At 34.2% G+C, this 19,687-nt stretch overlaps 1 protein-coding gene and 1 long non-coding RNA gene across 5 annotated transcripts in view; one reads left to right on the plus strand and one right to left on the minus strand.

The window, feature by feature from the left end:
* Nucleotides 1-19,687, minus strand: part of GRIK2 (glutamate ionotropic receptor kainate type subunit 2) — a 648,818-nt gene that overhangs the window by 514,788 nt on the left and 114,343 nt on the right. The gene's annotated exons all lie outside the window — the stretch shown is intronic.
* Nucleotides 1,637-19,343, plus strand: LOC128315567 (uncharacterized). The gene is made up of 4 exons (XR_008298442.1): nucleotides 1,637-4,367; nucleotides 5,384-5,614; nucleotides 9,034-9,152; nucleotides 19,126-19,343. It is a non-coding gene; the product is annotated as an uncharacterized LOC128315567 (long non-coding RNA).

Below are 19,687 nucleotides of genomic sequence, written 5' to 3' on the forward strand. Positions count from 1 at the left end.
TAAAAGTCAGCTTGCTCTATAGTGAGACCCGAGTCAGCAATATTTGAAGAACCACAGAGAATGGATCTACCCCTACCTTTGCAAGGATTCTTGCCATCCTATTGTAGGATCCACTTTGACTTAGGGATATAAGAAAATAGAACAGAGGTCTCCAATCCTTACCTGAAATTTAAAAATCTAAAAATCTCTAACAAAACAGGGTATTTTCTTAGTTTGTTTTTTTATTAATTTGGTAGCAAAAGCTAACTTAGACTGACTGAGGCTATTTATAATTTTTTTCATTGTGCATAGTGTATTTTCTAGATTTGACTGCAGAAATATTAAAGTGTTTGATCAAGAGTTTCTGCCCCAGACCCTAAAATGGGTGTTACATAATACAGATTATAGATAACTTCTAAAATATGAAATATTCTTAATTCCAAAATCTGTGTGGCCCCACAGATTTCAAATGTAATCAGTAGTATGATAGTTAATATTTACTAGGTGCTAGCTGAGAACCAGGCACTTTTCTTAGCTCTCTATGTAAATTAGTCCATTCAATTTTCATTGTAGGAACTCTGATTATCCACATATTATAGTTCAAGAAATTGAGGTAAAGATGGGTTCAATAACTTGCCCAGAGCTCCCCATCACACTAAGTAGCACAGCTGGGACACACACCCTGTAGTCTGACACCAGAGCCCATACACCTACCAACTCCATGCCAGCCCTCCATGTTTTGTTGGAAGACACCTTGAATTAACCTGCACTTGAAAAGAATTAACTATTTGAAGGACTCTGCAATAGAGTCTTGCTCTACAGGGATGGATTAAACACATAATCACCCACTAGTCATCACTTACTAAAATTTCCTTAGAGAAGAGTGGATGGACAAGGAAAGAGTACCTATCTTTGAATTATTTTTTTACAGGATGTTACTGAAGTATGCATACTAGACAGTGCCTTTAAAAATGAGAAGCCAGGGGCGCCTGAGTGGCTCAGTCGGTTGAACGTCCGACTTCGGCTCAGGTCATGATCTCACAGTTTGTGAGTTCGAGCCCCGCGTCAGGCTCTGTGCTGACAGCTCAGAGCCTGGAGCCTGCTTCGGATTCTGTCTCCCTCTCTCTCTCTGCTCCTAACCCACTCGCATTCTGTCTTTGTCTCTCTCAAAAATAAATAGACTTTAAAAAAAATTAAAAAATAAATGAATAAAAAAAATAAAAAAGAGAAGGCATGCCTTTAAATAAACTGTTAAGATGGCCATTGCGGGCATCTATTCCTAATGCTATCTGAAGAGCACCAGGAATACCGCTGGACATAGCTCGATGTTATTCGCAAAGTGAAGGAAAAAGCAGGCAAGACTGGCCTTCATTAAAATCACAGAATCAAAATGTAGTTGACATGTTCTGAAAAAAACTTCCCTTGCAGTAACTAAAAGTTGATTTTTTAGCTGGAAATGAACTCTTTAGTCGATTTTCCTTCCAAATTTTAATTCCAACTAAGCTATCGCCATAATATATCTGTCTTGATAAGAGGTCTCTGAGACCATCCTCTTTTGCTGAGCTTTAAGGGATTCTTAAGCTAATACCATTTTGTAATAAGACTTCCTTTCTTATGTTCCTGATGGAAATAAAGCCTGTGAGCCTCTACTATGAAATTAGCCGATGGGGTTTGATCATGATACAGCACTTTTACTTTGGATGGTAGTACTCTGCGTGTGTGGTAGATTAATAATTAACTTTTCTAAAAGGATGAGCAGATTGTTTTTGCTTGTGGGGGCCAGAATAGACTTAGGTCACCTTCCATCTTCGGTAAGTGTAGATACCTGGTGCCTTTGATTTGTCAACTCTCTAAACTACACAGGCCAACTCTGCTGGACCCAACAGAAGGAGAATCTGAAGCCTTCACTCTGGAACAGCTTGAAGCTAGTGGACACAGGTCAGGTGTGTAACACTGGTATATTCCCATTAGAGAACCTGCTAAGAGAAGTGTTGCCTTCTTTGAACCCCAGGAAAACTCAGCTTTCTTAAGGGCCCACGGCCTGAGGGGTCACTCCATTTCCCCCCTCTATGCCATCAGTTTGTGTTGAAATCTGTGTACAGGGCTGAGAAATTGCTTTCCTCTCTGACTAGTGATCTTCCTCTCTAGGTGTCATGAGAAGATGCAGGCAGCATTAAACTCTGAGTCTATGTCCCCTTTAGAAAGCTCTACTCATCTAGAGAAAAATGACTTTCTCCAAATACTCAATGGGAATTAGAAACTTGTTACTAGTCAATACATCATCCATTATTTAATCTTCCATATTTAACGTGAGAGAATGTAATACAGCAGTTTCCTTTGTGTTTTTCAATTATCCAAGTATCTCAGCAAACAAGTTGAAACACTCTGATTCGTTTATTTTCCTTCTGCTTTAATGTATAAAAACAAGCAATTTTGTATAGTTTTATATATCTACTCTAATTACAAAAATTCTAACTTAACACTCCCATTCAATTTTCTATTTTTTAATCTGTCAATTAGTATCAATTCTGTAAAGTATCATATATAGTTACTAAGTCATGAGTTGCATTGTAAGGGTAAGAATTAAAGCTAATCAATACCCTACTAAGCATGTTAATAATGATCACAGTGATGAAGGCTCTCCTTTCTGAAGTTAAGTGTGATTGCAGAAAATACCACAGAGCCATCTGCAGAGACTAGACAGAGAGGGTCCAAGATGGAATAGTTGGTCTGTGTACATATCTGGGAAATTGCTTCCCTGCTGCTTTTATCAGACATCATTGCCTTTTCCAGTGTATGCACACTGACCTCCATGGTCTCAATGCATCTTGCTTTCCTTCATTCCCATTTCATACTCCACTGTATCACACTTTCTAGAGCACTGGTGCTGTTTTTTTTTCCTTTATTTTTATTTGCCACGTCATATGGTCCTTAAAACAGCACTGATACTCAGGGGAGAAAAGTGGGAAATTGTGCCTGATTAACATGCAAAATTGATAATCCTCCTCATATAACAGAATTGACAGTGTGTAATTACACATACACATTATTTCCACAAAGTTGCTCACTGAGATCATGTCCGAAATTCACAGTACACTTCCTAGTTTTTATAAGATGGGTGCCAGACAACAGGGAATTTTGACTTATCCTAAAGCATAGAAAAGTAAAACCAGAATGTGAAATAATATGAATGATTTCAACAGCTTGCTCTTCTCTGAAATTCAGAAATTGATATTTTAAAGGTATCAGATCTTTAAAAAGTAAGAGGGGAATTATTAACTGAGTTCCTATAGCTTTCTGTATCAGATGTGTTTTTTTCCTATTTTTACTGTTTCCTACATATCTGGTCGTAGGACTCAATCTTACAAAAGGTGAAAAGGTACTAATTCCTAGTCATTAACAGGAATTTACACACTATCAAAATTGGTAGAATACTGAAACCCCAGAATCAATAACTCATGTGGCTGTCTTAACTCCTGGAGCTGACCATAAACACTAGCCTCGCCTCCAGAATGAATATTCATCTTGCTGATAATACAGATCTACCCTCAACGTAACTATCATCTCTGTGTTTGAATATGTCAGAAACAAAAAGTAAATAACACTATCAAAAACAATTAAATTGTGTTCTTCTCAGGTTAAAATTATATGATATGCATAGTCTTCTATAAATGACCTAAACCACCTTCTGTAAAAATAACCAGCAGCTTTTTGTCAAGACATAATCACTTCAGTTTTTAAAAGTCTGTCAAGTTACACACTGCATCATGTAGACAAATCAAACAAACAAACAAACAAACAAACAAAAAACCATTCTGACTGGTGAGCTAGTTTTTTTATACTGCCTTCAAGAGCCTGTAACTCTTAAGTATCCTACTAATTTAAATTACAAGAATCAAATTATAAAATATTATGGTGCGAGGTGACCAAATGATAGCCAAACAATTGGAAGTTCACTTATTGTTTACTACTGTCTGCATTTAGGAATTATACTATGTGGGCCTTAGGCTTTTTTAAGTTTATCATTTATTAAACCTCATAGTCTTAGATTTAAAGTCAACAGAGAGAGAGAGATGAACACAGGATACCAGCCACACCTCTAGTAGATAAAATTGATTACTACCTTAATTTTCTAACACCAACTCTCTTAGAAACTTAAATATCTATTACATATGTATGTATATGTATGTATAAACATCCACATGTATCAAATCCAAATGGCAGCAGTTTTAAGGAACAAATGTTTATTTTTTGTTTGTGCTACATGTCCAACGGGTATTGAGAAAGGATTCTAATCCATGTTGGCAAGGACCTATATTAATGAAGACTTACCATTTTATGACACTCTATCTCAACTTAAAATTTCAAATCTATTGAAGACATAGAAAGTAAGTATGGAGAAATCAAGCTCTATCTCTCCACAAATTTGGCCCAGAAATAACAAGCATCACTTTGCATTATAACCCATCGACATGAATTAGCCTACTTTCTCCATAAAACTCTCTCTGATGTTCCTCATTTGAAGCTATTGTTGACAGTTGATCAAGAAATCACTGCCCAGCTCTTATCCTTTATGCTATATTGCTTTCTTCAATAGTTGCGATTATATGTACATTTTATCCTACATAGATGGTCAACTCTTTGAGGTCAGAGATCGTGCCTCATTCACCCTTTCTCCAATATTTCCTCCCTCAAGTTCCTACCATAGTGTTTATCTTAGTAGAGCTATAACAAGTGTTTTGTTAATTGAGTGGGAGAGTAAGTTGACACAAATATCTTATGAAAGACATTTCTGGCTGCCAAAAGTTTTCTATGTGCACTGCAATATAATCATTCCCTAAGTCAGATTTCCTCAAATAGTGTCAAGCACATAATATGTACTAAATAAGTGATTGATTCATCCATTAGAATTTGCTTGTTGCATACTATGGGCACAACATCATACATGAAACCATGAGAGTCAAGAGCAATCAACATAGATCCAACTGAATCACTTAGTACCCTGGTTCATTAATTTGATATATATTTAGCTGCTTATTGTATGCTAGTTATTGTGAATAAAATTGTGAGCAAAAATAGATGTAATTCCAGACATCAGGGAGCTTCAGTCTAGATAAAAAAATAAGACAATCAAACAACTCATTATGATAATGATTATGAAAAGAAAGAACAATACATTAAGAAAGAAAGTTTCTGGGGAACATCAGGGGAGAGGGCCGTTTTCAAGAAACAGTAACACAAATGTTTTATTTAAGCTGAGTTCGGTAGATATTACTAATGCCTATCAGCATTCTCTTTCCTATGAAAATTTGCCTAGGTGGGCAAATATACTTCCAGAAAGGAGTACTTAAAAAGCGTTATATGATTTTTCATGCTCTTTTCCTCCATATTCTTCCTGTCACAGAATCATGTGTTTACATGAAGGTATTACAAGATAAAAGCAAATGGAAGACAGACACACCAAATGAAGAACATTGACAGCTGATGACAGCCACCTCCATCTATAATAGACTTGTATGAGAAGGAAATAATATGTTATGCTAAGCCACTGAAATTTGGTCTTTTTTTCTTAATGCATCATAATCTCACCTATCTGGACTAATACACAGAGACCAAAAGGATGAACAGTGATTAGGTAAATGAAAGGGGCGGGAAAGGAGAAAGGACCTGGTATCAAGAAAAAACAAAAAAAAATCAGCTGGGGCAAAGCCCTGGCATCAGGGCTTTTGAGAAACTCAGTAGAATTAACTTCATGGCTTAAATTGCTGCAAAAGAACCTAAGTGATTAGTTTCTAAGGAAATAGTTAACCATAAAAGTGGTCATTTAGCCCTAAAATTCTAGTAACTTCTAAAGAGATGGGAGGTATATATGTAATCTATAGTAACACAATTTCTAAGGAGACACTATCTCCATAATACTTTCACAATATTCATGAAAACAAATACCCAAAATAGTCATTGAAATTTCATTAAATATAAACAATTACTCTGTTTTACTGTTCTACTTTAAAAGTCTTACTTTTGACTGAAATTAATGAAATCCAAACAAGACATTTTTCCAGCAATTTAAAATTTCTTTCTTTATATGTGGATTTAAATAAGGTTGAGCACCTTATATTTGGTTATTTCCTATCTTCTCTATGAAACCCATAAACCATAAAAAAGGAGAAAGAGGGAATATTTTATCCCATGTTACAACTAATTTCAAAATAATTCTAATCAAGAAAATCAGACATTTACCCCTTATGTCATAATAATTCTAAGTTAAAAGTACCTTGTTTTTTATTTCATTTCATCTTATTTTAAAATAAAGTAATTCTACTCTACTCAGTTTCTGAATAATACATTGCTAAATTTTTTTACCAATCTCTTAATCTTGAACAAAACTTAACATTTACCACTTACCACTAATTGAACACTTAACACTAGCAAATTAATCATTTGCCCCAATACTTTCATTTTTAATAAATCCCAGAAAACTAGCCTGCTATTAAAATATAACTCAAAGTCTATTGTAATCAATGGAGTTTAGTCTTTACCATAGTTTTCTTTTCTCAGAATAGATGTGCCAATTCTAGCTACTAAACATTGAAATTGACATTTATTTTTGAAGTTGTAATTTTTATGTTTTTATTTCTTTGGAGAAACTACAGAAATTGGTTATAACCCGTTACTCTATAAATCTTAGTTTTTTCTGGAAAAACTTATGTTAAAATTATGTGAATAATGAAAAACTAGCATGGTCAAACATAATTTTGTTTATTTTATTAGATAAACTTTCTTTTAATTGGGGTATTTTTTTTCCCTGGAATTTCCTTTGTATGTAAAAACGTGGTATGTCAATGCATATATAAATTAGTAATTCTGAAAGCTATTTTTAAACAATGTTTTATTTATTTATTTTGAGAGAGCGAGAGAGAGCATAAGCTGGGGAGGGGCAGATACAGAAGGACAGAGAGAATCCCAAGCAGGCTCCATGCTGTCAGCACAGAGCCTGATATAAGGCTCAAACTCACGAACCGTGGTATCATGACCTGTGCCAAAATCAACAGTCTGATGCTTAACCAACTGAGCCACCCAGGCACTCCAGTTATTCTGAAAATTTTAATATAATTGGATATATTTTCCATGAAAACAATCATAAACAAAATTGAATTTTTCTTTGACCTCAAGACATTGCTCTGCTTTGTTGTGCTGTAATTATGCCATTTCTCAGTGCACAGCATATACATTGAGGATATTTAGGAGAGTGTGCTTTACTGTCTATGATATCACTTGATTTTTCACATTTTTAAAACTCTTATTCACATTGTTTACTATCATGTGTACTTTACACATATACAGAGCTGCAAACAAAATGTCAAATCAAACTGGATACCAGATAAACAAAAAGTCCGTGGTCCTTTTACTACATTCAATAAGATTTGAGAATATTAGAAGAATAAAATAATCTGTCTTTTGACTGTACTCTCTCCCCTAAGTACTCTTTTCTTCCTGTTCTTATTAAACTATTCAATATTTATAATATTAAACATTTAATACCTGTTTATTAGCAGCTTTTCTATCCTTTGTACATTATTATTTCTGATGCTTATTGAGCTCTATCAAACTTCTTACATATTAGTATGATGTATGAAATAATATACAAACACTAAAAAAGTGCTTAATGTTAGAGAAAAAAAATTCCCTGGAGAATAGCAATTAACTATGAAAATTCAGAAAAAGTGTGAAAAATATGGATACTTATTTAGAATTTTATAGGATGAAAAATATTTCTCTTCAGTTTATAAAAATGTAGAAAATAATAACTTTAAGAATTCCCATTACATTAGTATTCTAAACAGGATCCTCATTATTAACAGTTTATAAATAAATTGGAGTTAAAGAAAAATAATACCTATGGAATCCTCATAGGCTCTCTGTAATTTGGGGGGCAATCTATGTCTTCCCATCAGTATTTTCAGATAGATACATTTCTCATATATTCTGCTGCGGATAGTGCATAGATTAGCTCATTTATAAGCTAACTTTTAGTCTTAATTCTGATTGATTATACTAAAAGAAAAGAAAGCCAGACAATTCCTCAAAACTGTCCCATATGTACCTCACAAAAATTAGAATTTATAAAATTCCTTAAGAGAGTCAAATATAAAGGCCCAAATAAGTAACCTGACTGGTTTCACTTCAAAACAAGACAGATTTGGAATTTACATAAATAGTTTGGCCCTCTTCTTTGCATATATACAAGTGCAACTCAAGTAACAGTCGTGGTTCATAATCTTTTCTATTTTTGTATCGAATCAATAACTCAATCAAAGAATGATTGTTGCAGTATAAGAAAGAAATTTCTTTAAGAATGAGGTAAAGGAGTACCTGGGTGCAGACTCTTGATTTTGGCTCAGGTCATGATCTCATCGTTCCTGAGTTTATGCCCTGTGTCAGGCTCCCATGCGGAGCCTGCTTGGGACTCTCTCCCTCACTTTCTCTCTCTGCCCCTCTCCACTGGCATTCTCTCGGTGTCTCTCTCAAAATAAATAAATAAACTTAAAAAAATAAGATAGAGAAAGTATTTTGTATTTGCAGAGTTAATTGGATTATCCTCTTATAACAAGGAAACAAAGTGGCTAAAATGCAAAGTCTGAGGAGTTACGAATTTCCCACATTAATTAGCAGTGTAACCCCAGGATGGAACATGAAACCTCAGTTTCTTTATGTACATAAACCAGTAAAAGAATAATTTTCACATCACGGAATGTTTTTGCAGACCAAGTGATATAAGGTGCTTAGAACACTGCCTGACGTAACAGCACCACTAGCCAAAATGTGTGTGTGTGTGTGTGTGTGTGTGTGTGTGTGTATTAGTCTTTAATTAACATCACAATGTGTCAACTGCTCATTTTGGACTTAGAATTTGGAGAATCAAGTGTAGAATGAGGTCTCTTCTGTCAAAATACTGCCCATCCACTGAGGCTGATTGAAGTCCCACCTGCTCCATGAATCTTTTCCCAACCTTTCAGGCCTCCATAAATCTGTCTCTACTTTTCATCTCTGCAGCACATATTGTATATTCCAAGGTGTACTGGGAAATGTAACAGAGGATACTGCATGGCATGCTGATGAGATTATCCTTAGATCAGAGGCAAAGCTTAGCCATTAAAAGCTTTTGAACATTGGTAAGTTTCTAGAAGTATGATTTCTAAGCCAAAGAGCATTTATATTTTATATTTTTTCATGTTTTGCCAAACTTTCCTCCTGAAAAGTTGTAAGAGTCTTCACTGCCTGCAACAATGTATTTTTTAATGTGACACTATTATTAAACCAGCATTTAATCATAGAAAATAAGCATTCACATCCTTTAAAGGGATGCTCAGTTGGATTAATTAGATTTTAAATCAAGAAGCAATTCTAAACGTGGATTCATTCTATGGGAGATACTTAGGACATGATAAAAATAAGCTTAGAAAATTTCTTGTCCAAATAATTTTTACTGGCATCATTATTACAGGCCTTCTCAGACTTTTTAATATGCTAGAGTGTACCGTAAATCTCTAAAAGAAATATATATTGGACCACACTTCCCAAACACATTTGGACATGGAATACTTTTCTCAGAACATTTCAAGGAAATAATGTTTCATAGATACTTTGGGAAATGCTGTTTGCCACTTACTCATATATCAGCAAATATTGCTATCTGTTTCAGGTATAGAATTTATTATCTCTCCAATGTGATAGGAAGTACTTAACTTGTTTTACATTCTCTGTATTTTGCATAACTACCACCACATATGCCACAAAAAGGTGTGAAATAAATCTTTGCTGATGAACTAACAGATTACATATTTGACAAAAGAAAATTATATATGCTAGAAGTTCAGAGTACATGAGAAAGTAATGCTCTTATGTAAGTAGGACCCAAAGCCATTTCCATCTTTTTAACTAATGAAAATACTTTTTTGCTTTTATTACACACAGAAGTGTCATTAAATGCTGCAGTACATTAACAGTGACTATATTCTAACCACAATTAAACAAACACTAGCTATATAGCACTTTTTAAAAACTTTATCACCAACGTATTTGTCTTAACATAAAGATACACTCCAATAAACACTTCACCTTGCAGTCTTAATAACTGAAAACAGTTGGCATCCCAAAACATTCATAACGGCTGGAATAAAAAAATATTTTTCACATCTAAAGAAGATTACCTTTAAGTTGGAAGGGCTGCAGCTTAAAATAATAATACATAATTGTATGGTGATACTAAAGAGTCAGTTCATAACTATGAGCAGTGTAGAAAAAGGAACAGTTAATATGCACTATGATTACTAGAACCAACATTTGCTCTCTCTACCCATAGCTTTTAAGATATCTTTAGCCTATTAATATGATTCTTTATTAAGTAATCAAATATTGCTTGAGGAACAGAAAGGCACTGAGTAAAATCACAACTGTTGATTTTAAATACTTGATATTTACCCAGAGGCAAAACATTTTCAGTAATTAAAGTAGAGGTTTAAAAGTTGAAACTGTTTTCCTACTTCTCTGTTGCCTGACCAAAGTACATCATGCTACCTGTTTTAAAGTACAATATATTTCATTTGGAGACCTATTTTGGAATGCTCAGACTCCCCACACAAGAAAAATACCATATTTAATATTATAGTAAAAGTAAAAGAAAATGGCTCAAATTTTCTTTGGATCTTATCTAACAGTAAGATCTGCATATTTATTTATTTGATTGATCATCTACTGTGAGGAATCCTTTTCATACACTACATTTTAATTCTCTTTAACACTTAACTTCCCTTTTCAGATGTGCAAACTGAGACTTACAGAGTAAGCAACTTGCCTAAAGTTTCACAGCTAGCTGGTAGTAAGATCAGGTTTCAAGCTCAGAGTCTACTTGGTTTTAAACCTGCCCTCCTTCCGTTACCATCTGCTGGCTATTCTCCATATTTTCATATCCTCCCACCAAGTCTCCGATTTAGTATTTTAACATGTCCTATAAAACATGCAGGTTTGTTAAATGAAAAATAAAAATAATGAAGACAAATACCTCAATTTAATTTATTCAGTAAGAAAGGGCAGGGGACAGAAAATGTATTCCAGGAAAAAGCAATTGACCAATGCTTGTACTGTGACCTGAGAATTTGGCCAATTTGTTCCATAAATGAAGTCTAGCTTAGAATACAAGACTTCCTACTGTTAACTACCAAGAGTCAAAACACAGATTGTTTTTCTGCTTGAAAATTTACCAAATATATGTATTTGGAAATATATGCATATGGAAATATAAAAATATAAAAATATTATACATATATATATATATATATATATATATATATATATATATATATAACAGAGAGAGAGAGAGAGGGAGGGAGGATTGAAGAGACCAACTTGTTTAACAGATGAGGATATTCAGTTTTTATATACTTGCCTTATGCTGGGAAGGCAGCCAAATCTCTAACTGAATCTAAGAAAGTATATATTTTATTATAGCTATGTGCATGTAAATGAACAGTGTATAAAATATAGGCAAGCCTCCTCTCAGTTTATTTAAACTATAAGAGATCAGTATACCATTAAGAAAACATTCTCAGTTGTACCTTTCTCAGGAACTAAAGATATGAAGATGTCTTCAAAAATTATGTATGTCATTTCCAAATTTCAATGTTTCTATGAATCTAGACAAAAGAGCTGACTTACTTTATTCTCAAAAAAAAATACTGAAAACGCTATTTGGTCATCACCTTACACATTTGCATACTGCATACCTTTTGTTAGGGGTATATTTACCATCTGAAACATGTTCCACTGAAAAAGACTTTTAGTCTATTGTTATTACTTTTATTCTTTTGTAAGTAGTAGGACCGCTACACAACTAACTCAAGCATAAGTGTCTCTAACATGCCTCAGATTGAGGGATTAGGTCATTTCACTAAAATACAGCATGTCCTACCTTTTATTATGAACTATTAAGGGAGGGTTGCATTAAATAAGTTGTAACCTTAACATTAAATGAGTTCCTTAAAAAAATAATATTTAATGAAAAGACTATATAATAAATGATAGGTTATAAGCTTGACTGGAATTTTTTAAAGTACCAAAAAAAGAAACAGAGATAGCAATACTACTGTACATGAAAGTCATTGTTTATGTTAATCATAAGGAAAATATTAACAAAGAATTTGAAGCTACAAGTTTTTTGACTGTGACAGGATGTTGTGAAAGTAGTTAATTATTTGAAAAGAATATTCTTAAAACATTCTTAAAAACTTACAAGTTGAAGTGTTAAGTCAATTTAATAAAAATAATGATACATATCCAATTTCCTTATCTCATAAAAAATGTTAGCATTATTCCATTTCTATATTTTAGTCAGAAGTAAAATACTTCTAACATGGATGAAAGTATATGTTTCTTTTAAAATTATCAGTTATTTCATCATTATCTTACCCTTTTAAATTTCTACCTTGCATATTTTATAATACATATAGTATAGGACATGTATATATAATATATAAGGAAGTATAATGGAGGTATGTCCTTAAAGATATTTTATGTACGAATGTATGTTTGCATGTATTTTTTACAAATAGACATATTCAACAAAAATATTTTTAGAAACTATGGCTTTCACGAATGACACTTTTAGGCCCCAACTTCATACAAACTTCTCTCTTTGGGTAGTCACCTAGTAGCACTTTATTGTTGAACCAAAAGTGGTATGTTCCATGTGTTCAAAATATCAAGAATTATGCTACAAATCCAATCATTGATCAAAGGTAGTTTCATAAAAGATTCAGCACAATTTCTAAACCGATAATTTTTAACCAACATATAAACAAATCAAGACTACTTTACAATATCTCAAAATTTCTTCACCATATAACTATGATTAAAATCAGTCTCAGAAATGAGCATTGCTATTTCTTATTTGCATTTTCCTAATGTCCAAGCTGTGAAATCCTGAGATAATCTGTTTTATACATTTGTGGTGTATTTATAATAATACATTTAAATTATTAGAAAGTGTATATATTTTATAAACTTCTTCGGATCCAAAATGCTTAATTCTAATATTAAGCAATGTACAATTGTACATTGTACATATAAATTTAAAATAACCATTAAATAATAATCACATCAATATGTCTCTCTACCTAGAGAATTGTGCTGTACTTAACATTCAGTTCATTTGTGTCACTCAGGACAATCTGAACACATTGTTTCACAGAATTGGAAGGGATATTAAAGATCTTCCCCAACAACTTAACAAATAAGGGATCAGCGCCCAAAAAACTTCCTAGTTACGGGTCAAGAAGCCAGGCCATGTAAATCTTTATCCAGTACTTTCCTGAATAAAATGCCTGAGTGCTCGAGGCCCACTGGTGAATTAAGTTACAATGATCTGTTATTGAGACAGAGTTTCTGATAAATAAATTCTTAAAGTATTATCTTTGTTGTTAGGTAATTATAATGAGTATTCTCAGTCCCAGAGGATATTTACTTGATGCCACAGCAACTTTCCTAAAGCCTAGGTAACGGCATGTTCATACAATGTCCTGAGAGTTTCCTATAGTCATTTAGAGTGATAGCTGACTTGATAGATCTCTAATACGGTTCACATTATAAAATGAATACATCTGGGCACCTGGGTAGCTCAGTAGGTTAAGAGTCTATCTTTGGCTCAGGTCATGATCACCCAGTTTGTGCATTCAGATCCCGTGTCAGATTCTGTGCTGACAGCTCAGAGCCTGGAGCCTGCTTCAGATTCTGTGTCTCCCTCTCTCTCTGCTCCTCCCCCACTCACACTCTGTGTCTCTGTCTCAAAAATAAACATTAAAATTTTTTAAAAATAAAATGAATATATCATCATTTGATCAATAATTCTGTTCTATTTTTATGAATCTTGCTCTACTGGATATTTTTTGTTTATTGTCTGCCTGCCTGCCTGCCTGCAATGGATTATACTCTCTTTTGGTAATAGCAATGCTATTTTGTTTTATTTTTTTAAATGTTTACTTATTTATTTTGAGAGAGAACACAAAAGGGGTAGTGGGAGAGAGAGACAGAGAGAATCCCAAGCAGGCTGGGCACTGTGAGTGCAGAGCCCAGCACAGGGGCTTGATTTCACCAACGGTGAAATCATGACCTGAGCTGAAATCAAGAGTCTCAAGCTTAACTGACCGAACCACCCAGGCACCCCATCTGTTTTGTTTTGTTTAAAGATCCACTCCTCCCCTACTCTCAGACCATGTTCTTACCTAGCTAAACAAAAAGACTGTGAGACTAAATAGAAAATACTCTCTTTTGCTGAGAATATGAGATCAAAGGCAGCTCGAGAAGACTTCAAGAGGGTGACGGGATTGGCATTGCTGCAGCAACATTACTACCTACAGCCTGCACATACTCATCCCTGGCCCTGCATCCTCTGATGACATGCCAGAGCTCTCCTCCCACGGCAGAATCCTTGATAGTACTTCCTGTTAAAGCTGAAAAAAATCACTCTCTGTCATGCCAGGGATTATATAAAATCACAGAAGAGTTAACATGTCACAAGTGTTGGTCATGTTCACCTATTATGTGCACAATTTCGTTTAGCTCCGTATACAACCAATCCATTTTTCTCGTATCTTTGTTGATATAATTAGATGAAATGATACAATTTCAATTGTTGCAACAAGCCTTTCCATCTCTTCTCACATGCATTACTTTATCAATAGGTTAGATATAGTTTCATCTTTCAGGGGCATCTTGTTGGCTCAGTAAATTAAGAGTCTGACTCTTGATTTTGGCTCAGGTCATAATCTCTCTTCCCCCCTCCCCTCCCCTCCCCTGCTTGCTCTCATGCACACATGTTCCCTCTCTCTCTCTCTCTCTCTCTCTCTCAGAAATAAATAAATAAATTTTATACAAAAAAAGATATAGTTTTACCTTTTAATTTTGGCTAAATTATACTAGAACAAAGAGGTGTCATGCTATAGTGTTAGTTTTCATGTCTGGATTATTATTGGATGACTAGTAAATCATTATTATTGATTTTCATATAGTCCATAGTTTGTCTTTTCAAATTTTACCAGTATTCAATTTTGAACAAATACATTTTTATCACACACTATCAATTTTTTTTAAGTTTGTCCATATAACCCATCTTATGTAATTTTCCAGCTTGTAAACAATACAACTCATGAACAGAGATTTTTAAAAATTTTTTTTAATGTTTTATTTATTTTTGAGACAGAGACAGAGCATGAGCAGGGAAGGGGCAGAGAGAGAAGGAGACACAGAATCAAAAGCAGGTTCCAGGCTCGGAGCTGTCAGCACAGAGCCCGACGCGGGGCTCGAACCCACAAACTGTGAGATCATGACCTGAGCCGAAGTCAGACGCTTAACAGATTGAGCCACCCAGGCACCCCTGAATAGAGATTTTTAAATGTGAATATTATACTTTAATCATTTACACAATCTTCACGTTTAATGAGTAACAATTTTGTGCCACAAGACATCTAACACATCTATTAGACCAGTGCCTCTCAATATTCATTGCACCTACAAATCACCCAAGGACCTTGTTAAAATGTGGGTTCTGACTCAGTAAATCTGGGTTAGAGTCAGAGAATCTGCATTTGTAACAACCTCCAAGAAAATGTCAATGCTGCTGGTCTTTGGAACATACTGTGAACAATAAGTTAGTAGACTATGAAACTAATATTAGTTGTACTTCTAAACAACTTTACTATCATAATTGTGTTTCAAATCTAGAGCTGAACTAAATATTCTTTCCTCTTAACTGTAAGAAGTTGAGATATATGTACATTTTTCCTCTGGCAGGAAATGCTTAATATCATGCATCATATTAATGCAACTAATGGTATACATATGCACAAGTCCATACATCATGAATTGCTTGGTGACATCTAGATGTCATTTTCTCTAGGCCAAGATAAGTCATGTACAGAAGATAACATAGGATGAAAATTCAACTTTGAAACCCAAAGGAATCCTGTAAGCCAGCATAGCAATTACACAGCTAATCATGTTTCTTTTACAAAGAAATTTAATACAGTTTCCTAAATTTAGCTAAGATGTACCAGATAATAGAAAAAATAGCCTCAATTTTGTATGTCCTACTACTTAGTGGTGATCACAGTCTCTTCTTGCTGCTAGAAAACATGTTCAAAGAGCAAAGATTTAACCCACTCCTCAGGATATAGAGATGTGCACATTTGGCTAGATTCAGGATAACTGCAGAATCACTCTCTTTAGTTGAAATCATTGCTTGCCTTCTATCACTGCTCCTTTAAAATCTTTAGACGCTTGCTTTCTAATGACCTATGATTAAGATTTCTAGGTCCACCTGGGGTGCCTGGGTGGCTCAGTCAGTTGAGCATCTGACTTCGGCTCAGGGCATGATCTCATGGTTCATGAGTTTGAGCCCCGCATAGGGCTCTGGGCTGACAGCCCAGAACACGGATCCTGCTTTGGATTCTGTGTCTCCCACTCTTTCTCTCTCTGCCCCTACCCTGCTCATGCTCTGTCTCTCTCTCTCTCAAAAGTAAAATAAAAAATTTAAAAAAAAATTTCTAGGTCCACCTCAGCACATCTGAAATAATTTTGCATTGATGAAGCAAACCATTGTCACAAACCATGATATATCTATCTACCTGGAATTAAAATTATTTAACTTATCAAAAAAAGGTCCATGGTAAATTCACTGTCAATATTTTTTCTCTCTCACCGTCACCCTCTCTTCCCCAAAAAAGTTTAACTACTTGGGACACCTGGATGGCTCAGTCAGTTAAGTATCTGCCTCTTGGGGCACCTGCAGAGTTCAGTCCATTGAGCATCCAACTTCAGCTCCTGTCATGATCCAGTGGTTTGTGAGTTCAGGCCTCACATCAGGCTTGCTGCTGTCAGCACCGAGCCCACTTGAGATCCTGTGTCCACCCCTGTCTCTGCCCCTCCCCTGCTTGCACTCTCTCAAAACCAAATAAACATTAAAAACAAATTAAGCATCTGACTTGATTTCTGCTCAGGTTGTGATCTCACAGTTTGTGGATTCAGGCCCCGCATCTGTTGGGTTCCGTGCTGGCAGTGCCAGAGCCTGCTTGGGATTCTTTCTCTTCTCCTCCCCTGTTCCAGCTTTCTCTCTCTCAAAATAAATAAATATTTTTTTTGTAAAAAGCTTAACTAGTTGATGATTATTAAGAATCAAAACTTTCCAATCGTTTTTTTTAATTTTTTTTAACGTTAATTTATTTTTGAGACAGAGAGAGAGCATGAACGGGGGAGGGTCAGAGAGGGAGGGAGACACAGAATCGGAAGCAGGCTCCAGGCTCTGAGCCATCAGCCCAGAGCCCCACGTGGGGCACGAACTCATGAATGGCGAGATTCGTGACCTGAGCTGAAGTCTGACGCTTAACCGACTGAGCCACCCAGGCGCTCCTCCGATCATTTGTTTACAAAGATTCAAAACAGCCTTACAAACTTCTAATTACTAAGTTATGTGTACTGATTTTATTTAAGAAATAATAAACCAAATCCCATTTCAATGCCATTGAAATAAGTTTACCTATGCCTCTTTTTAAAACGGAGATAGCCACTTATTTAAAAAGAATTAAATGGATATGTCTATACTAATAAAAATACATGACAGAAAATTCAGTTAATTATAATTATATATAATATATACTATATTATATATAATTATAATTAATAATTATAATATTAATATATATTATGTATTATGTATAATTAATATGTTATAATTATAATTAATATCTTGAAGAGATTTACATAAATTTCCAAATAAGTAGCAAAAGATTGCATATTTCTTGTTTTTTCCTTTTTTTTTTCATTGCATAGTTAAAATACCTCATGAATGTTAATATTTGGTTTTTTCTTGGAAAGAGGATTGAACAAAATAGATGAAAGGAAGAGATTGAAATGTAAACTACATTCTTTGCACTGTGCTGTGCACACAATAGTGACATTTCAAAAGTCAACTCCAATGATTCATGCTAAGATAGCAAAGCAGTAGAGCAGAAAATACCAAATTGTAAATAATACAAATATTTGGAATGCATGTGTTGCTTTCAATTTGATTATAAATACTCTTGATATTTTGGAATTTATAGGCAGGGCTTCAAACTAAATAACAAAGCCAAGGTTAATATCTAATCCTGAGGCAGATGGAAAGTTTCCCAGATTCTTCATCCTCTACCTGGATCCCTCCCTCTCTGTGCCCATTCCATCCCAGGCTGCAGAGACAAGGTAGTATGGGCTTCTCCATAACATCTTCCTAAACTTTCAGTTCAGGGAAGGAAGATAAATGCTCATTTGTGTTTGAGAAGTTATTTGCTGGAGGCTGAATTAAAGAGTAGTCTTCAAACATCCTTGACTTTCAGCTTTTAATGGTTAACTCACTTAAATATTCAGTCACTCAACACATACAATCTTCCAGAAACAGAGAATTGACAGTGCTTAAAAAAATCCGATTTGCATATACTAAAGGCCTGGTCGTTAAGTGGCCTTAAATCTTATCTGGCCCCATGGTGGATATAAATAAACAACAGTCACTGTGGTCAGGTTGGTGAAGGTGCTTCATATACACCATAAAATTTAATCCTCACAGTTCTGTCTGGAACATATTGCCAAATCTATTTTATAGGTGAAGATATTGAGGCTTGAAGAAGTTAAATAATTTACCTAAAGTCATATAGACAGATAATGTCAAAGACAGTATTCAAAGTCTAAAACTTGATGCTCTTTTCAACATACAAACTGATACCAAGAGAAGGTAATGGACTTACTAAAAAAAATTATAATACCATCCAGGCTAAACATATAAACATATCTTTGAGATAAGTTATATCACAATTATTTCATGGAATTGAGACATTTGCCTTTATATGTTGATATCTTTAAAAGGAAACTCCTAAGAATTGATAATATACAAGCTTATCAAATAATCAAAGCCAGAAAAGAGGTCACAAAATTTAGAAGTCTCATGTTTTTCTATATAAGCTGTTACATAAAGCTTTTCTTTATTCCATTTTCTTATAATATTAAGGAATGGATTAGTCTCAAGTACCTCCTTCATTAAATTTACTTATTAACACTTTATGTTTTCAGAATTTGTACTCACTGGAATTATGGTCTCTTCTCTGTACTGGATTTCGAGATCCTGAAGAGCATAAATTCATCTTATTCTCTCTGGGACTTGAGCAGCACTCAGCATGCCATCTAACAAGTTTTGTGAGACCTCAATAAATCTTTGTTAAATTTAATTTTCTCTTATATGCTTTAATTTGCTCTAAAGCAATCCTCCCATTGAAATGAAGATTAAATAGTGAAACAAAATATGAAGCTTTTAGACAGGATGATTTAGTCCTAAATAAACAAAGATATGTATATATGTGTATATATATATATATATATATACATATATATATATATATACACACACACACATATATATACATACGTGTGTGTGTGTGTGTATATATCTTTATATACACAAGATAATCAACATATATATAGATAGATATAAGATAAACATATATATATACACACACACACACACACACACACACATTTCTAAGGCAATAACAAATTATCTCTCTAAAATCAATTAACTCTTCTGTTGTTTGGAGTAGCACAACTAATTAAAACAAAGTGCTCTCTAATTAAAGCA

The sequence above is a fragment of the Acinonyx jubatus genome, chromosome B2 (assembly GCF_027475565.1).
Source record: "Acinonyx jubatus isolate Ajub_Pintada_27869175 chromosome B2, VMU_Ajub_asm_v1.0, whole genome shotgun sequence".
NCBI classification, from domain to species: Eukaryota; Metazoa; Chordata; class Mammalia; order Carnivora; family Felidae; genus Acinonyx; species Acinonyx jubatus.